General features: G+C 38.4%; 1 protein-coding gene across 6 annotated transcripts in view; it reads right to left on the bottom strand.

The window, feature by feature from the left end:
- Window positions 1-7,139, bottom strand: part of CrebB (Cyclic-AMP response element binding protein B) — an 84,088-nt gene extending 76,949 nt beyond the window's left edge. For 2 of the 6 annotated variants that reach the window (XM_083120760.1, XM_083120758.1), the window contains exon 1: window positions 7,048-7,131. The gene's annotated coding sequence lies outside the window, so the exon portion shown is untranslated. The other 4 variants (XM_083120764.1, XM_083120761.1, XM_083120762.1 and 1 more) reach the window with 4 other exon arrangements.
- Window positions 7,140-19,397: the final 12,258 nt, after the last annotated feature.

Consider the following 19,397-nt stretch of genomic DNA (forward strand, 5'->3'; position numbering starts at 1 on the left):
AAATTTTGGAAACCTCGTTACCTCCATTGCACAAATGTGAAACTTTTAACAGTGAAATATGGTAGAAGAAACATTTCTGTTATTAACTTAAGGAATGCATCACACATCAAATTAAGTGCCATGTATTGGACCTTTATTATCCATAAGGGGATCTCAGCTTCAGTGGCTTGGGAATTAAATTGTATGGAGCAGGAAAACTGCATTCCCAAGATACAATCATGATACCATCATACATATGTTCTGTCAAGTTGACTTGATAATGACCTATGCAGAGCGAACTGAGAGATTGAGAAGGTTCTTACATTATGTTACTGCCATTAATATTTTTTTCTGACCACACAATTTTAAATAAATAAACCCAAAACAATCCGTCAAAATTCCGTTCTTAACCTTCCCAGGTCTCAAGAATGAATAGCCTTTAGACATCAACATTAATCAGTGATTTTGGGATGAGCTTTAAGTTCACTTTATGCACAGAAAGGTTATTCAGCACTGGAACTACACATTCATGTGGGATCTGAACCACCATGTGCTCAACTGGGTACTAAATCCAACACCCTTTGATTGCAAGCTGACAACTTTACAACCACACCAATAGAGACCAGTGACTTCGGAACATACTGAAATTTGGCCAATGTTCTGAATATTGATGTCTGCATTATTACCTGAGCTTCATGATCCGATATTATTAATTAATTATTGCAGTGGATATATGATATAATAGAAGGTCCGAGAGAAGAAGCCCAAAACTTTTAAATATGAAAGTCTTCAGAAGACTTCTAGCTTCACAGCCATTCTCATCTATATTTTTCACAACGAAACAGAAGTTTCACATGTGGATGGACATTATGTACTGTCAAACATATGGCAGATCCTTTCAAGCCTTGTTTTAGTGTTGTCCTCGGAGAGTGGATTGGGGCAGTCAATTTTTTTAAAAAAAAAAAATATTTTACAGCATTATACACAATGGTATTTGAGGGGAGTTGAGGGTTAATCCCTTCTCTGGCTACTAATATTTGGCACTTAGAGAATGCTACAAATTATTTATACAAAGCATTTGTACAAATCCTCCCAATACTTCAAATCCCACAATTTCTCCAATGTATCCACATGCATTTCATGACAATATGGATGGAGAGAAGTAAGTAGTCATAATTTTACGAACCAGTTATTATTTCAGAATTTATCACCATGAATTTGGGAGAACAGAATGTCCAAGGTGAGAAGTACACGGGATGGGATCTCAGCCGTATATTTCTGTAGGAAAAGAAGGCAGATGGGTTGAGGGGAATGACACATACCCTCTCTCTGAAAGAGAGAGTAAGTCTGATACAGGTCTTCATGGGAATGCAATAACTTTAAACTTTTTAACTAATCTAGTGTTTTCTGAAGGGGAAAAGCTGTTTGCGGGAAAATGCTTTAGCTACCCAAACACCCACTCCATGCCTCAATTCAGGGTTGTATGAAACACTTATGTCCCATCCTCTGGAACTATACGGCTCAAGAAGTCATTGCCATGCTCAATGTACCATGTCAGAAAAACTAATGTACTGGCCTCAGTTTCACTCTGTGTTCTTCCATAAGCATCTTTAAGACACCCAGGATGCAAGCAATTTCCAAAACTAGAGTAATTTTATACATAATTTCATGAACAACCTTGAAATTTGTGGAAAATTCAGGGGGAAGTCACATAATTGTGAATCACCTGTTCTCCCTAATCTTCTTCAGGTGCGAACCAAATCTTCATGCACCTTATCACACTGTGTTAGGCACGTCATTTTCTGTAACATGCATACACATGGGGTACTCCTGTCACCCAACCCTTTAACTATATTTAAGGCATGAAATACATCGTGAATTATACTGCACATGCATGCGGAACATTCTTTCTTTGTATTTCTTCGAAGATGAGCTGCAATTTTCTCCTCCACTTTATAAATGACATAATATTATAAACTTAACGTCAGTCACATTCTTGGGAGACAGTCATCCCCCATGTGGCTAAATACATAACAACTGGATCAGTGTCATGTTTACTCTTGGTCAAATGGTCATTTTCATCACTATCACATACCTATATGTCCTCCCCTTCCTCACTAAGCCACTTCCGTATAGCATCTGAATCTGCTGCGAGCTCTGCCTTGCTTGCTTTGATATATATTTCTTGTTACGAATTCAGTCCCACAAGCATGCAACTGACATTAACTTTATTATAATATTACATGGCTTAAAAGTGCAACAGAACAACACAGCTGAGCTTAGAACAAAGATAAAGAAAGAACACTCAGCTATACAAAAGCACCCATGTGCAGTATAGTTCACAGTATTGCAATCTCACACTGAATATCAATGGGAAAACTTGTACCCCACGTGCCTAGCGAAAGGATGCCAGGGGTTCCGGGTCCAAATCCCAGCCTGGGGACGAGTGTTTGAGACTCCTCATTCATCAATTTCATCATATAATTACTTATCCCCATCTTTGCAATTAACCAAAAGTGGCAGAAAAGCGAAGTAAAATAAACCAAATCAATCAGCCAGAGGAGGGTTAAACATTATTAGCATACACCACAATGCAAAATGCTGTTCAAATGTCATCTGCAATTGCATCCATGCCTTGTCAAAGAAATGTTAAACTCGGCACTGCAGTGGCAATATTTGCAAACTGAACTTATTTTGTGGATATCCTTCGTATCTGTTCGAGAGAAGAGTTAAAAATTATTTTGCCCAACAAAAAGAATATTGACTAATGAAGCTGATTCTCTTTCACAGTTTAACACCCTGCATAAAATCAAGATGCTTAAACAGAAGTCGCTGGAAACCTGCTTTTCCAACCTATGGAAACAGAGGTCTGCACTATTTGGGTCACAGAAAAGTGTTTCCTGCATTTTTGTGTTGCTTGCTGTGCAGATTTCAAATAAGACCTCTGTTCTTATCTATTACGTAAGGACTTTTCAATCAATTAGGATATATGCAAAGGGCCTACTTTATGTATTCTTATTTAACTAATTTTTTCTTAAAATATTCTAACAAGCTTTGCGTACATTATTATTGATGGAAATCGATTTTCAACACTACTGAGTCAAGAATAATTTTATTGGTGCAATGAAAGACTCTTTAAAAATATTAGGAACAAATATGGAATCTATTGTGTTCTCATCAATTTAGCTTATGAAAGGTAATTTTAACACCAATTCCGGTACTATGAATGCCTCATTCAAGACTAATTATAAATATCAGAGAAGCATATCCTAATCCACCATCTCCATCAGGTTAATATGATACAGAGTGAGGTAAGGCAAATGGGCCACTTCACCTCTTGTATTCTATCAATTACTGCATTATGGAATATATGGCAACATATTTTTATGTACCAATTACACTACATTTGCAAAACATTATGTCATTGTTTTAATGCATGGTATTGGAGGAGTTGTGACATTTCTTAGCAAAACCGAAAAAACCAGCAGGAATGCAATTCATCCTTTCCTTTCTTTCTCCAGAAAACAGTGTGTGGTACCGAAAAACCAGCTCACATATTCATAAATTTCCTATTACAGTACATTAGGTGTAAAGTAAATTCCCCATGAATACAGCACTGTGCCATGAAGGCACATTTAGAGGATGTGTGGGTAGGGTTCAACACATTTTTAACCTCGGCCATATTGGAGGTGATGTGATCAGCATCACGCTCCAGCTGCCTTTACCCCCATCCCGGTACACCTTGATTTGAGTCTGGTGAGCCCCAGAGCCACCTTATGCGAGGACAATGTGGGAAAATTGTGACCTTAGATCTCCGAGCCCAGGTCTCCTGCATGGCAGTCACATGCCCTACCGACTCGACCACCGCGGCTCACTACGTCAGGTGTACAATGTTTTTTGGATCGCTCTCTGTACATACTACAGTACAGAGCATGAATTCTGCATGTTAGTAGTGTCTGATATAAATGGGGTTGTGCAGTTTCCCCCCTTTAGTTCACAGTAATTAAAAAATAAATTTATTGGAGTCTATAGTGATGTAGATATTGAAAATATTTTTGGCTTGCTTTGCCTATTTGCAAGCTATTTTTATAATGCATAAGTGAAATATTATTTTTCGTCTAGCTGCAAATTACTTAGTCTTTCATGTCTCATATAACTTGGCATTCTGGTATTTTTTTTAAAAAACACAGGTCTGTACTGTATATAGTAATTGTTTTCAAAGAGAAAGGTGAATTAAAAATGAACACAATAAATTTCCAATTAGTAAACTGTTTGTAATGTAATTTGCTTCATGTAATAAAAATAGCATAAGAGAAATAAATAGGGCTTTCTATCTATTCCAAATATCAGTATCATATGCTGAAATAATTTAATATATTGTTAGTTCACTTGACAAGCCCTGAGTTTCAATGTAGCTATAATGGCTATCTTCTTGCAAATTTGCAAAGGTAATTGATAGCCTATTATCCGTCAAGAAATTCTTGTACAGTCACTTTTGGTTGTGGGATGTAAGATGCCATCAATTTTCATTAACCGTCACAACCCAGGAGTATTCATGACAGTCCCTAGAAAAACCACCTTGACGAAGCAAATTTAATTTACTATGAAAATAACAGTGCATATGTTTTATACTATGAAAAAGCAACAATACGCTAACATGACTACAGCATTCTCACGAAAAACATATGCAGTCACAAAAAAACAGCCCTAATAACAACTATGATTTCTGTTGTTAGGTACTGAACTATATCACAGATCTTCCCATTTCAACAAGAAATTTCCTACATTTGTATAAGAGTGCAAGGCTCAACATAACATCATATACATGAACTTTGTGGCAATTTGTAACCAACATAAATTTAGCAAGCTCTAAAACTCAGTCAATTCACTACAGTCTGCAGATCAAATACATTAATTTTGCAATGACATACAATAAGTGCAAAGATTGGTAAAACACCAGGATGACCAACTCTCCCAATCTATCCAGGACTGTCTCAGTTTTGACAAAAAGTCCATAGCCTACTCATCCAAACATCTAAGTCCTAGTTTTCTTTAAAGCAAATTTTGATAGCTTAATATTTTCCCGTAAAATGGTATTTTATGTCACCGAATACTATTTATAGGTTTGGTAGACACTTGCAAAAAAAAAAATAGAACAAGATATGCTCTGAAATATAAAGTGAATAATTACCAATACTGTTGAATATGCTTTATTTGAAGACAAATATAACCATTGCCTTTAAGATTATTTTTTAATAAAGTCCATTCTTGACAATTAATTGGTTAAACTAAAGTTTGAGTAACTCACATTTTCTTATAAATCTCATATTTTTATCTACAGGTAACATTCCCATGTACTACATTTGAACAAGGTTTGTACTAATTTTGGTATTTAGTGTTAATTAATGTTTAAAGTTTGTGGAACATATGCAAGTTAGTTTGAAGATGCAAGAAGCAGTACTTATGCACAAATTCGATTGAAAAAAATGGTGTAGAAGTATTCTCATAATTATTTTTCTGCTGAAATTGTTTTTGGGTTAAAAATTTCGAGTGTGTGTGTGTGTGCTAATGTGAAAAAAGTAGGCAAATACTATGACAGTCTTACCTCCTCACATATGCACTTCAACTTTTCATGGAGGAATAATAATTCAAAATGGGAGGGGGGAAAAGATGGACGGAATATGTAAAGCAACTTATTTTAACTCTAAATACTGAAATCCCCCCTCTCAAAACTAAAATGCAGAATTGTGAATATTGTATCAATAAGTTATTCAATGACTGCAGCACTTGTCCAGCTCCTGGTAAAACTCTGATGTGACAGTTCTCCATTTACATGCATAAGGAACAGAAAAGTTGCTCTACAAAAATGAAGCCATTTTGGTAAATGTTTACTATCCTTCGGACACCTGTGGGGCTATGCGTCAATGGTGTGTGGGGCTATGAATATTTTTTTTCAAAACCGATTTTTAACTATTGTAACCTATGCGTGGCCCTACCTAACCTAACCTTACCGAAAATGGTTCGTGGGGCTATGTACGAAATCTGTCCGAAGGATAGTAAACAAGTACCTGATCATTTTCACCTTTTTTGCCTAATAAGGATGTCCTGTATTGGTCCTACAAAACCTGTTCACTCTAAATTGCAGTGTGTATAAATGGATTCATCTTGGTTCATTCTGGAAACAGACATATTTTAAAAGCATCATCGACTTTCCACAAACTAGATAAAGGACAGGTTTACATTTATTCAACAAAAGGTGCTGTTAGTATGCAGGTTCCTTAATTAATGAGGTGAGCAAAGAAGAAAATTTCACAAGTTTCGTACGAAATGAATAGTTTACCAAACAATGGGAAATTAACACATATGTACTGAAACATTACACTCTGGCCGCAAAAATAATTTGCCGCGTAATATATGGCATATATAATCCAGAATGACATAAATATGTAAACATGCAGAGTTGCATATGGGGGAGGGGGCAAATTCAAAATACATTTTCGAAATAAACGAGATACTGGTAATTACAGTAAGTGTTGCTATTGTACAAAAAAGTGAGTGAACAAGCATCGTTTCATGAACCATTCGGTTATCAGATAAACTTTACGAACGAAATGGTACGCCCTTTAGTTGGAAAATAAAGTGCACAGGTACTTAAGGGACGTAAACAGCACAGAACGCAACAACTTACTGGAGTTCATGTAAGTATGTTTGGCGTGAGTAACTTGTCGGACCGTTGTACTGGTACAACAACAAACAAATTGCACCGTATGTCACACATCACAATCAGGCTTGCTTTAGCCAAAAATATGTAAGCTAATCTGACACAGCAAATTACGATGGCTTCGCGATTCAGTCCGTACCCGAATGCTCCTCAGCCGATACAAGCCTTTTTACCTCAATTTACGCACTTTCATTCTTACAAGACGCCATATTATGCAGCTTTTCCTCTAAGTGAACAATATCATCAATGAAGCATCAAAATTAGCAATTGCATGCGACAAACATTATCCGTTGTCGACAAGTAAACACTGACCACGCTTCAGTGTTATTCTTCAGCTGAGTACTTACCAGTTACGTATTCCTCGTCACCAACTTTGCCGCAATCGGAGTGGGCAAACAGGCATGTACGTAGTAGCCACGTCAAAATTACGGAGCCTTCGTCACAGCAGAACAAGAGGAGCCGCGTCACATCTAAATATAACTATGTATCACTACGCGCTTCAGGAACTATTGGTTAAGAACACAACATGCGGCATGCATCCGCTTGTATGACTCATAGATTGCGAAATAGGCGCGAACAACACCTCTGATAGTTACAAATGCGATATTATATAGTCCGTTACATGTATTTATTGCATTATGGAAATGCATGTTTTTTCCTATCGAATGAAAACTTTCGTGCGAGAAAAAATATATTTACAATAAAATTAAAAATTCAAGGTTGTTTAAATAAATGGTGTATGATCTTGCTGTAATGTGCAACACACTCACGAAATGGGGGGGAGGTAGAAATTGTGAGCGGGCAAGTTGTCACTTTCCCACAAACTTTATTCGCGACATTTTGTATTTCCAGAAAATTAAATATAATAAATTACTGACATGCGATGCATTGTTTCGTTGAATTTGGTGGCAATGAAGAACTTTACGAAGTATTCAGTGGCGGATGCAGGAGTGTTGTTCCTTTACCTGAAAAATAAAAATATATATAATATTCGGGGACATTCCCATAGCCAGAGCGGGGGTGGGCGCAATCCTGCCTTACTTTCTAAATTATGATTGTTACATTTATATCATTTTCCTTCAGGGGCGCGAGGGGGGCTTGCGCACCTTAATTTTCTTCCGCGCCCCTTTCAGCACCCCCTACGTTCAACTGAAAACACTAACCCGTAGAGTGTCACGTCGTCGTCATATTGAGCGCCGAATGTTAGGCACTGAAGTAAGACCGTTATTATTGTATGCGACAGGCAAACACTGAAAGAGATGCCGATATATAGGGTGACCAGACGTCCTCTTTTATCCGGACATGCCCTCCTTTTTAGGTGTCTGTCCGGCGTCCGGGCGGATTTTTTAGAAATCTGTAAATGTCCTCCTTTTTTGGAAGCATCCAGTGGCGCAACCACAGGGGGCATTGATAAAGCAAATCAATAATAATAATGTTATTAAAATTATTATTAGTATTAGTATTATTATAAAAATATTATTATTATTGGTACGTTTATCCTGGTATTTGCCTCCCCCAGACAAAAAAAATCGTGGTTGCGCCTCTGATAGCATCGATTATAGCACATGTGCTGCATCAAGAATGCTTCCACACATAACGATCATGATATAACTTGGAGCACGTTAAGTATTCGAGCAATGCTCACCTAGCATCTGGGAGCTGAACACGATCATTTTCCCAACTGAGTCATTAATGGGGGGTGTGCGGGATCCAGAAAAGCCGGTACCGAGATAGGTAAAAAGAATTTCCTGTTCCGATCTCAACTTCGGGGAATGATTTCCACACTTTTCAGGATCCCGAGCAGTCAGCAATTTTCAAATGGTCATTTTTAACAGTAGTTAATTCTTAATGTTTTCTGAATTGTAAGTGTCTTGACACTTCTCGAAAATTGTAAAAAAAAAATAATAATAAAATAAAAGACAGTGACTTAAAATTCGTGATTTCCACAGCGTCAGAAAATTTTTAAACATTTCCAGTCCCGAAAATTTCCCGGCTTGATCCGGAAATCGCGATTCTCTCCCGTCCCGACCAAAAAAAGTTCTGTCCCGCCCAATCCTAGTCTTTACATTAGTATTATTCTAAGTCGTTGCTTCGCAATCTGAGACTTCTGAAACACGTGTAATCTGAGCAGTTCATTTTCGATTGATTGATATGGTTTATTTTAATTCGCTTTTCTGCCTCCTTTGGTTAATCGCAATGATGAGGATGAGCGATGATATGATGATTTTGATGAAGGGACGCTCACAAAGAACACTCATGCTCAAGTTGGGATTCGAACGCGGGGCCTCTGGCATTGTGGCGCTTTGTGCTAACCACTCCGCCACAGAGGTCGGCCAGTTCATTTTAGATGAAAACGCGTAGTGTGAATTTTTATTATTAAGTCATATTTACTTTTATGAAATAACGAAGCGAAAGTGTATATTCATCAATGATCTAAGCAAGAATATATCCAGCTTTTAAAGGATGGAAGAAACGAATATGAGGTAAAGTGTAAGGTGACTGACCTGTCACTTTCCCCTGCTGTTGAAAGAGTGCAAACATGTTCGTGACATTAAAATCATATTTCCTGACACAATATAAACTACCTAAAATTTAAATTTGGTTTTTGGAAATAAGTTAAAAGCTTACTTGTAACATTTGCATTCACATATGGGGATATTACATTCTAATATCCAAGAATTGGAAAAAATAGTAAAATTCTATGCTTCAAACTATAGATATTCTTAGTTATGATTGTCATGTTAAACAATAGATTAGGAGATTGCTTTTGTTGCTTAAAAATAGCAGGAATTTATTGAAAAAATCATCAGAATTATCTGTGAGTAAAGTGTTGGTAGTTTTTTTATTTTTATATTGATTAAATTGTGAGTAATGGCAAAATGTGTTCCCATTTTTTGCGGTTTCCTCTTTTTTATGACTTTGTCCTCCTTTTTCACCATGCTATGTCCTCTTTTTTGAATGTATGTGTCTGGTCACCCTAGATATACAGTAGTACATACTTTTCTGTACTGTCGGGAGCCTCTATAGACCGTGTTAAAAATGTAAACATAAACATTGGTGAGGTCTTGCCCGGTCCCCCCGGAACTTCCGGTTTAGTCCAGTCCCCTTATTGCCAGTGCAGATTCACTGGCATATGAAGTAAGAAATGGGCGCTTGTTTTCATCAGTTGTGCGACGATAGTCAAGAAAGGTATTTGTTAAAGTTCTACTATGAAGGAGTGGACGTCTAGAATCCGTCGGATTATCAACTGCAGAGCAGATTATTCGAATATGACGTGTCTTTGTGGCCGCCAGTTGTATAGCATACTACATACAAGTATCTCATGTACACGCACGGCGAACTCAAAACGTACGAAAGGTTAGATATATTCAATTACGTATTTTGTAAATGGAAAAGTGAGGGAAAGATAATTCTATAAAACTAGTGATATTTTTATATTAAACAAATCTGCAGAAGAAATGAAATTACACATATCAAATGCTAGTAAATATACAGGGAGGTTATTGCAGCATGACACCGCAAGAGCGGCGGCCGATTGCCGGCCCAGTCATGCAACAGGTGCCGGCAAATTGCGTAACAGATAGCCCGTTACACAAACCGCTTGTTTTGTAATGTTTCCACTTTTCACAATTATAGTTACAATTACAACTTAAATAAGCACGTACCTTGTCGTAAGGATGCTGGAAAAGGTGTCCTCTAAAATACAAATATTTCTGGCACTTTATTTTTGACATGTAATCTTTCTTAGACACCGCGAGAGCGTCGCCCGCTTACCGGCCTTGTCATGCATCAGGTGCCGCCAAATTGCGTAACAGATAGTCCGTAACAGAAACAGCATCGCGGCGCATAAAGCAAACCGAAAGTGTAAAATTATATTTAAAACTAATAATAATGATGATTAATCCTTTTGAACACTAGAGTCAGTGGCGTGCCCAAGATTTTCGAGGGGGGAGGTTACGTATACATTATTATGCAAAACGAAAGCGCAGATAAACGAATTATTTAACAGTGTCACTTAATTTTAACGTGTGAATATTTTTGAAGTAAAGTAGCGATCATACACTGTGTGCGTTTTTCTTTCTGAGAGCGCCATTTGAAATAAGCACTTTTCCCCTTTTGCTACTATGGGATAAACTGAATATAAAAGGCTATAACTGCTCAACAACTGCATCTTTTTAAGAAATTTAAATTCTAAATGTAAGAATGAACAAAAAGCAACATTTTATGTAAATTCCGACAATTGTGAGTCCAGGGGGAAACGGGGGCCAAATCCCAAAGTTCTATTTTCCCCGTAATTACGCAAAATTTCTGAACGTCGTAATTTCCATATTTTTTTTTTTTTCAAAGTTGCGGCAGGAGCATTACATATCCTCATAGAGTAGTCTTTTGTTGTGCTTCCCTCAAAATTTGGTCCATCCAGTGTCTATAGAGCCGACGCTAGAAGCGAAATTCCTCAGATGTCGCAAGAGCGTGAGCGGCTTATCGGAGTAGTGGTAAGCCGCGAGAAGCCTCTCGATACTATGCGAATGCGACAGCTGTCGGCTACCAGTTGTTTAGACGTGTTCACTTCGGTTTGCGTTTATCAGTACTCGTGTTGTTCAGTGCTAGTGCTTTATCGTGTGTTAATTGTTATTCATTCATTAGTTATGCCGCCAAACAAATATAGTCTTGAACAAAGAGTTTTTATGTACGATACTTACGTGAAAACGAACTCTTGCAGAAAAGTAGTCAGGCGATTCGCAAGAAAATTTCCTGGCAATCCTGTTCCGGACAGACATACTGTTTACAACCTCGTTAAAAGATTACGAGAGACAGGATCTCTTGAACCTAAGAAACGTGTTTCCAGACGACGTGTTCTTACGGAAGAAAAGCTAGACGAAATTGGTGAACGACTTGAACATACTCCAAAAAAATCCCTCCGTCGGCTTGCTCAGGAAACAGGCATTTCAAAATCCTCAGCACGAAATGCCACTAAATTACTTAGATTAAAACCCTACAAAATTACAGTGGTTCATGAATTGCAACCGCGCGATCACGCGACTAGAGTTCGATTCTGTAACTGGATGCTGGATAATATTGTTGCTGGCAGAGTAAATCCAGAATTAATCATATTTTCAGACGAAGCTTGGTTCGAATTGAATGGCCGAGTTATTTCACAAAACAATCGCTATTGGAGCGCAGAAAAACCTGACCTTGTGCATGAAGTTCCGCTCCATCCTTTTGCTTTATGCGCCGCGATGCTGTTTCTGTTACGGACTATCTGTTACGCAATTTGGCGGCACCTGATGCATGACAAGGCCGGTAAGCGGGCGACGCTCTCGCGGTGTCTAAGAAAGATTACATGTCAAAAATAAAGTGCCAGAAATATTTGTATTTTAGAGGACACCTTTTCCAGCATCCTTACGACAAGGTACGTGCTTATTTAAGTTGTAATTGTAACTATAATTGTGAAAAGTGGAAACATTACAAAACAAGCGGTTTGTGTAACGGGCTATCTGTTACGCAATTTGCCGGCACCTGTTGCATGACTGGGTCGGCAAGCGGCCGCCGCTCTTGCGGTGTCATGCTGCAATAACCTCCCTGTATGTGCTTTCAACGTCGCCTTTCCGCCTGAGGGATTTAGGGAAAACCTATGATATGGCATGCCACTTTCACTTGCACGAATTTACTTCTAACAACAAAGTTTTCAGACTGAAGCGACAAGCGATATCGGGATTTCGCACAGAAGCATTCAATCTAAAGCAAACCATTCACCAGTATGCTTCCGCAAATAACAGGCCGGGGCAACACAATGCACGGTATTGATAAAACTGCCCATTCCGAGCGATAAGCGACACCTGCAATTTGTCGTGTCTCTTTAATTCGGAAGGTGTTGTTTATTTTTGAATGTTGGTTTCCAAGAGACACGTATCGCTGCAGTCTGAAAGCTTCCTTTCGAACCAATTCACCACGAGAAAATGCACGTGTCGCTTGGACTGGACTGTTGATTTCTCAGTACCATGCATCGTCCGCGTCGATCTGTTGTACTCGTATGCAAGGTGAATTGCAGTGGTCAGAAGTAGCGCGCTACTTGTAGCGTCGCTACAGTAGCTAGCTACAAAATTTGTAGCTGTAGCTGTAGCGACGCTACATTTTGAAAATTGTAGTTGTAGCGGTAGCGAAGCTACAAAACTCCTGTAGTTGTAGCGAAAATTTCGCTACAGCTACATTTTTTCTGAGCATTTTGAGGTGAATTTTGAATGTGGCAACAGCGTCAGAAAAAATCGACAATAACCCTTAATTTTGCAGGAGGTTCATAAAGACAAAGTCAATTACATGGAAATACTGATTATCTAGATTGTAGATTATAGATATCTGCATGTTATTTAATTAATATCTGAATAATTTAGATATCCAGATAACTAACTGACATATACTGACGTATATTCCAGCTAACAGCTACGTTTTTTTAGCTGCATTGCTATTTTGGGGAGAAACATGCCTCATTTTCTACACCGCTGGAAAAAAGTGCCTCGTTTGCATCACCCCCGGAATAAATCCTGTGGATATCCATGGTGTAAGAGACACCAAAATGTTATTAATTGCTGTGTAAAACACAACAAGCAGTGCAAAAACGAGCGATGGATTTTCCACTGCACTGACAAAGGAATAGTGCCAGCAATAAATGGCTCAGTACGTTAACAGCATTGATCATTGTCAGTATTGTTACAAGAATGACAATACGTTTAGAACACTCGGGTTTACATGACAGTTTCCTCAATATATTGTATCATATTGTATAAAGTACGTACGAGTTATTGACTTTCCTGCAGAAACTACAATTTTCTTTAATTAATATACATAGTTTTCAAATGTATGTATTTCTCCTACTTTTGCGTCACTTTTCTGTAATTTCCTGCCTCTGGGTGGGTCGGCATAAAAGTCAAGCCTCTCCATTTTTTCCTGGTCTTTCACCACTCCTCTCTTTCCACGGTGTTCCAATCTTCTCCTCTTTTCCTAACACTCTTCACTATCTGCTCTTTCCACCAACATCTTGGTCTCCCCCTTGGCCTTTTTCCCACTCCTTGTGCATTGTAAGCTCTTACTGGCAGTCTCTCTGCATCCATCCTCTTCATGTGCCCAAACCATCTCATCTGTGACTGATCTATACTGTCCTGATGCTTCACCATACCCACTGTCTGTCGGATCTCCTCATTCCTTATTCTATCCCTTCTAGTCTTCCTCAAAAGACTTCTTAAAAATTTAATCCCCACTGCCTGCATCTTTTCTTTGTCTCTCTCTGTCATTGTCCGAGTCTCTGCTCCATACGTAATTATTGGCACATAGTATGTGTTAATATTACCTTCTTGCATTTCATAGGTACATCAATGTTCCATATTAATCTTCGAACGCTTTGATATAGTCCACCAACCATTTGTCCTCTTCTGCTTACCTCCTCATCTATTCTTCAACTTTTCTCAATCATGACAATGAGGATGAATGGTTTATTTAATTATTCTCTTATCTATAGTCGCTTTCTGCCACTTTCGGCTAATTGTGAGAACGAGGAAGAATGATGAATGATGAGCAGTGTAGGGAATGGAGGAGCAGAGGATCTCATCCTCCCAATTTGGCGTGATTCCTAGTTTTTGTTTTAAGTCCATTTTATGCATAGATAAGCTGATCGAGACTGGATCCGAGCCACTATGTGCCTCCGCTGGGTATCAAACCTGGAGCCCTTTTGTAATCAAAGGGCTTCAGGTACTTTTCATTCAAAATGCTGTCTTCATATCAGTCTATAAAAAATGAAAATTTATTCTCCAGAAAAATATGTTGATGTGAACATAAATACGTAATCCGACAAAATTTCATTTGTGTATAGTTGTAATCATTAATTTGGGTAACACCCAATTGCAATATTCATATATCAAATTTGAATTGATATGGCACTTGCATAGGTATGGAATTCTCAAAAACTATAGGAAAAATAAGTAACTGAAGTAACACGGCTATCAAAATTATCGAATGACAGGAATCATGAAAATAAATAACAGAATCTATTTACCAGTAGTAGGGGATTTTTTAATATCCACATGGTTGTTTTTAGTTTTTTGTGCAGAAGTAGCGCAAAAAGTAGTGAAGTAGCGAGTAGCGAACAGGAGTAGCGTAGCGAGCTACTTTTTGGAAAATGTAGCTGTAGCTGTAGCGAAGCTACATTTTGGAAGAGTAGCTGTAGCGAAGCTACTAGTAGTAATGGCAGCATTATATTCCTACGCGTCAGCAAAAATTTGATGCGCCTGGTGTTATGTTACATCCGGTCGTAGCGGTCCACGAGTGGTTTTATTGTTGAGTCAGCAGAACGTGTGTGATCACCTTGAAGACATCGGAAGTGGTGGGGGGAGGGGGTCAATGGATTTGTCACGTTGTTTGTTGATGTATGCTAACCTAACACGTGTGTGTGTGTGTGTGTTTTTGGAGGAAATGCGCGCGCAACCATTGCGTATGATTCAAAGACATGAAGAAATGATTTAAAGATGGCGCCGAAGGTGTTGTACCCCGAAAGTTTAGCGGCTAAGGTTATTGCTCTGTAAAACAAGAGGCGTCGAGGGTTCGATTCCTGGTAGAGTCAATATTGATTGATTGATAGATTGAGTTAGTTTTTTAAGTCCACTTTATGCACGGCAAAACTAATCAGGAGTGGACCTACAGTTGAAAAGTGGTGATTCGGACCACTATGTGCCTCCACCGGGTATCGAACCTGGGACCCCTTGATTACAAGGTGACGATGTCAATATTGAATGGTCTCGATTAGCCTGTGTGTAAATAAAGGCAACAAAATGGTTGAGTTCGAAAATCGAGTTGGGTTAGTGGTTAATGTTGTCACCTGGCAATGAAGAGGTCGCGGGTTCGATTTTTTAGGTAGTTAAATTAGGCCAATTGTTTAGTCCCGCCATTATAGGTCCCCGATTAGTCCATCTGTGCATAAATAGTGTTTGAATAAAAGCAATATGGCGGCCTTGGGTTAGTGGTTAATGTTGTCGCCTGGTAATGAAGAGGTCGCGTGTTCGATTCTCTAGGTAGTTAAATGAGGCCAATTGTTTTGTCCCGCCATTATAGGTCCCGATTAGTCCATCTGTGCATAAATAGTATTTGAATAAAATCAATATGGCGGCCGCGTTTTGTGTTTAGCGGCTGCGGCGGCGGCGACCGGGGCGCGGCGCGGGGCGGAGCGGCGCGGGGCGGGACGGCGCGGGGCGGGGCGGCGCGGGGCGGGGCGGCGCGGCGCGGCGCGGGGGTTGTTTTTTTATTCCGCGAGATGTTTTAATCAAGTGGTTGAGGGTTCGATTCCCAATGTTGGTGAAAATTGGATATTCAATTGTATTTGTTTAAAAGTTCCGATTAGCTTTTTGTGCACAAAGAGAAAATGAACTAATTGGAAATAGGATGTTTATGCTGTAATGAAAAGGTCCCGGGTTCGATTCACAATGTTAAATTGGCTGATAATGATGTTTTTTTTAAAAAAAAAAAAAGAAGTGTGTTGAGTCCCCATTAGTATTTAGGCAGGAACAGATATTAAAAATCAAAACAAAATGCCTTTTGATTACAACGCAAAGACTTTACCGCTAATGTATAAAGATAAATTAGAATCTGTTGTTTTGCCGTGTGGGGCCCCAGTACCGATTAGCTTAAATGCATAAAGAGTAGGTAAAATAAGCAAGATGGCCGTCACTATTGTTTTGTGATCAAAGAGGAGTCACAGGTTCGATTCAATCAAAGGAGGCAAGATTCTATGTTTCAATTCCATGTAAAAGTCTAAAGTTATATTTCGATTAACCTCAATGCATAAAGAGGAATTAAACAAAAACAAGCAAAATGGCGACAGATGTGATAAAAGAAAAATTGAATTAGTTTTTTATAGTGACAAGAAAAAATAGCGAATCATTGTTAGAAATAGAATGAAAATAAAGATACTTGCCTTTGCGTGTCCAGCGCTGTGCAGAAAAGCTCTCATGCTTTATCTCCGACAAGTCCACAATACACATTTTTTTTTATTGTATAGTTAATTATTAATGTTGTTATTAACACAGATTCTTACCAGTGTGAAGAAAAGCTCTCATGCTTTATCTCCGACAAATTCACAATACACACTTTTTCATTATATAGTTAATTATTAATGTTGTTATTAACACCGAGTTTTACCAGTGTGAAGAAAAGCTCTCATGCTTTATCTTCGACAAGTCCACAATACACAATTTTTCATTATATAGTTAATTATTAATGTTGGTATTAACGATTGTTACCAGTAAAAATATAAACCATGAGGATATTTAAAAGGGTGATAAGTGAAAAAAGCCAAGACATATATTTTATCCCTGTTTATTACCAATATTTACAAAATTCCAAAGAGCCGCACACACACACACACACACATACATATGTAAAATGTTTATATTGTGTCACCAGTTTATCAGCATGTTATTTAACAAGTTTTTATTCTTCAAGTTTGTTCACTCACCCACATAAGGAATTGTGTCACTATCATATCCATTTTCTGCTGCAACCACTGAATTAAAATGTTTCACTATTTTTTCCACAAGCATGTTCTCGCAAAAAACAAACACTTCTTTGGAAAGTCTTTTTCCATCGATGTTTTGTATAGACAAAGGCTCAGGTTTTGTACATCCATGTAGATGGGAAAGCACAAACTTCTCCTTATTGCATGCATGGACAGGGGAAATATCTGTGCAACCGAAACATTGTTCGCGAAGGTCGAGAATGCAAGATTCCACACAGTTTCCAAAATATGATTTCAGATACGGCGACACTGTTTCACACATAACTTTCGCATGCTCGATGCACACAAATATCTTCATAAAGTTCCGCCACGAACTTTCTGCGATGAACACTATCTCCAGGGAACCGTAAGCTGGTTTCTTCCTTATAATGATCTGACGGCGATTGTACAGTGTGGTTATCAGCAATTCATGTTGCTCACTTAGTGGGTAGGAAACACGAGGCTGCTCACCTGGAATAGCGATGTAATTGTCGATTACTGGAAACAATTCCTGAAGAGCGTGCCACTCCTCCAACTGTAGTTCAACACCGGCCGCCCCGCTTCTGTGTAGCCTGACCACAGGTTGGAAATCCAGATGAGAGGAAAGTCCGATTGAGATAACTTTTGTTTTCGAAGCATTCAAATAGTAGACGTGATCAAATAATATCGACTGGCGTATAAGACTAGTTACTTGTTTTTGTTCTTCAGGTAAATGCTGATCGCTCTCTTTCTGAAGAACCCCTTTGAAATTAGTGTACGGTTGAAATCTTTTTTTCAGCGGCATCGAAATAGAGGATTCCATGACTAAGAACTGCGAGATACTGCATGTCGCAGCGTGCAGGTATACATTTTGAAGAAATGCGTGGGTGTGTTTTTGAGACGCATGCGCGCGTAGCAAACCAAGCATGTGCTGGACAAAAAAGGTGGAGGGGGGCGGGGCATTGCAAAGATCAATGGTGAGAGAAAAATCAGCAGAATATCATAAACGTCATATTGAGGAAATGTTGGATAACAAATATTAATTAATTTAATTAAAGCATCAACCGCATTGTCGATCTGAAATTAGGTTTATAGACAGGGGGCAAAATGGAAAATATCGACGATGTTCTAGTATTGGATTGTTTCTGTATTTCCATCGGTATAATCCTCCACCACATTTGAAGCATACTGTTTTATCCTCTTTTTGAATGTAAAATAATCCTGCTTCGGACAGAGCTTCTACAAACGGGAATTCTTTTGATTGCCAGTTTCTGAAAGAGGACAATCTAGCGTTGAAAGATCCCATCTCTGGATATTGCGTCATTGTTCTGTAAAGACACAAAACAAGATAAATATTATAAGTAAGCTGTTGTAAACTGTAACGCTACAAAATTATTAATATACTATTAGGACTATATGTAACTTGTATAAAATTTCAAACAGTATTTACTGTCAATATTTTCTAGTATACGTACCGAGTATTATAAATTTAAGTTACGAGTCAGCAAATAAGTTGTTATAATATTGTCGTTTTTTATCGGTACTGGGAATAAAATTTGAAATTTATGCATGGGTTTACCAGAGGCTCTATGGAATAAATACAGAAAACAGTAATGCCCACAGTACACAGACCCGTAACTTTGTATCTGATGAGTGTTGTACGTATAGAATTTAGAGTTATTTTCCAAAAATCGCAAATGGTTATGCACATGTGGAGGTTTTCCGTAACTATCAAAAAATTCCCCCCGGGAGTTACTGTCTATGTAAATTGCTACCCAGTGCTTCCCGGGGCTATCTTTGGGATCTGTATTTACAATCAACGCTGCTGGTAGTTCCACATGTACAGGTAATTCATTAGCTGCGAAAACCCCAACATGATGATTGTCAAAGGCTCTATTTGATATTAACCCGTGAAGCAAATTTAAAGTCGACAGCATTGCTGGACACTAAATAGTAATATTGTGCAACTCACCTTGTTATACAATTAATCCAGATGAATATCTCTTTGATTATTAATTTCCATGAGAGCGTCAAATTCAGAGTAGATAACACAAGTCACAGTAGATTCCAAAGCCGATTTGAAGTGGACTTCCAAGCTAACAGCCCCTTGCCGTTGAAGACTGCAGTGGGATATGGCACTTGCAGCTGCGTCTGGGGTTATATCGAAAACAAGTAATGCGTATC

This window comes from Lepisma saccharinum, chromosome 4, assembly GCF_977018435.1.
Source record: "Lepisma saccharinum chromosome 4, izLepSacc3.1, whole genome shotgun sequence".
NCBI lineage: Eukaryota > Metazoa > Arthropoda > Insecta > Zygentoma > Lepismatidae > Lepisma > Lepisma saccharinum.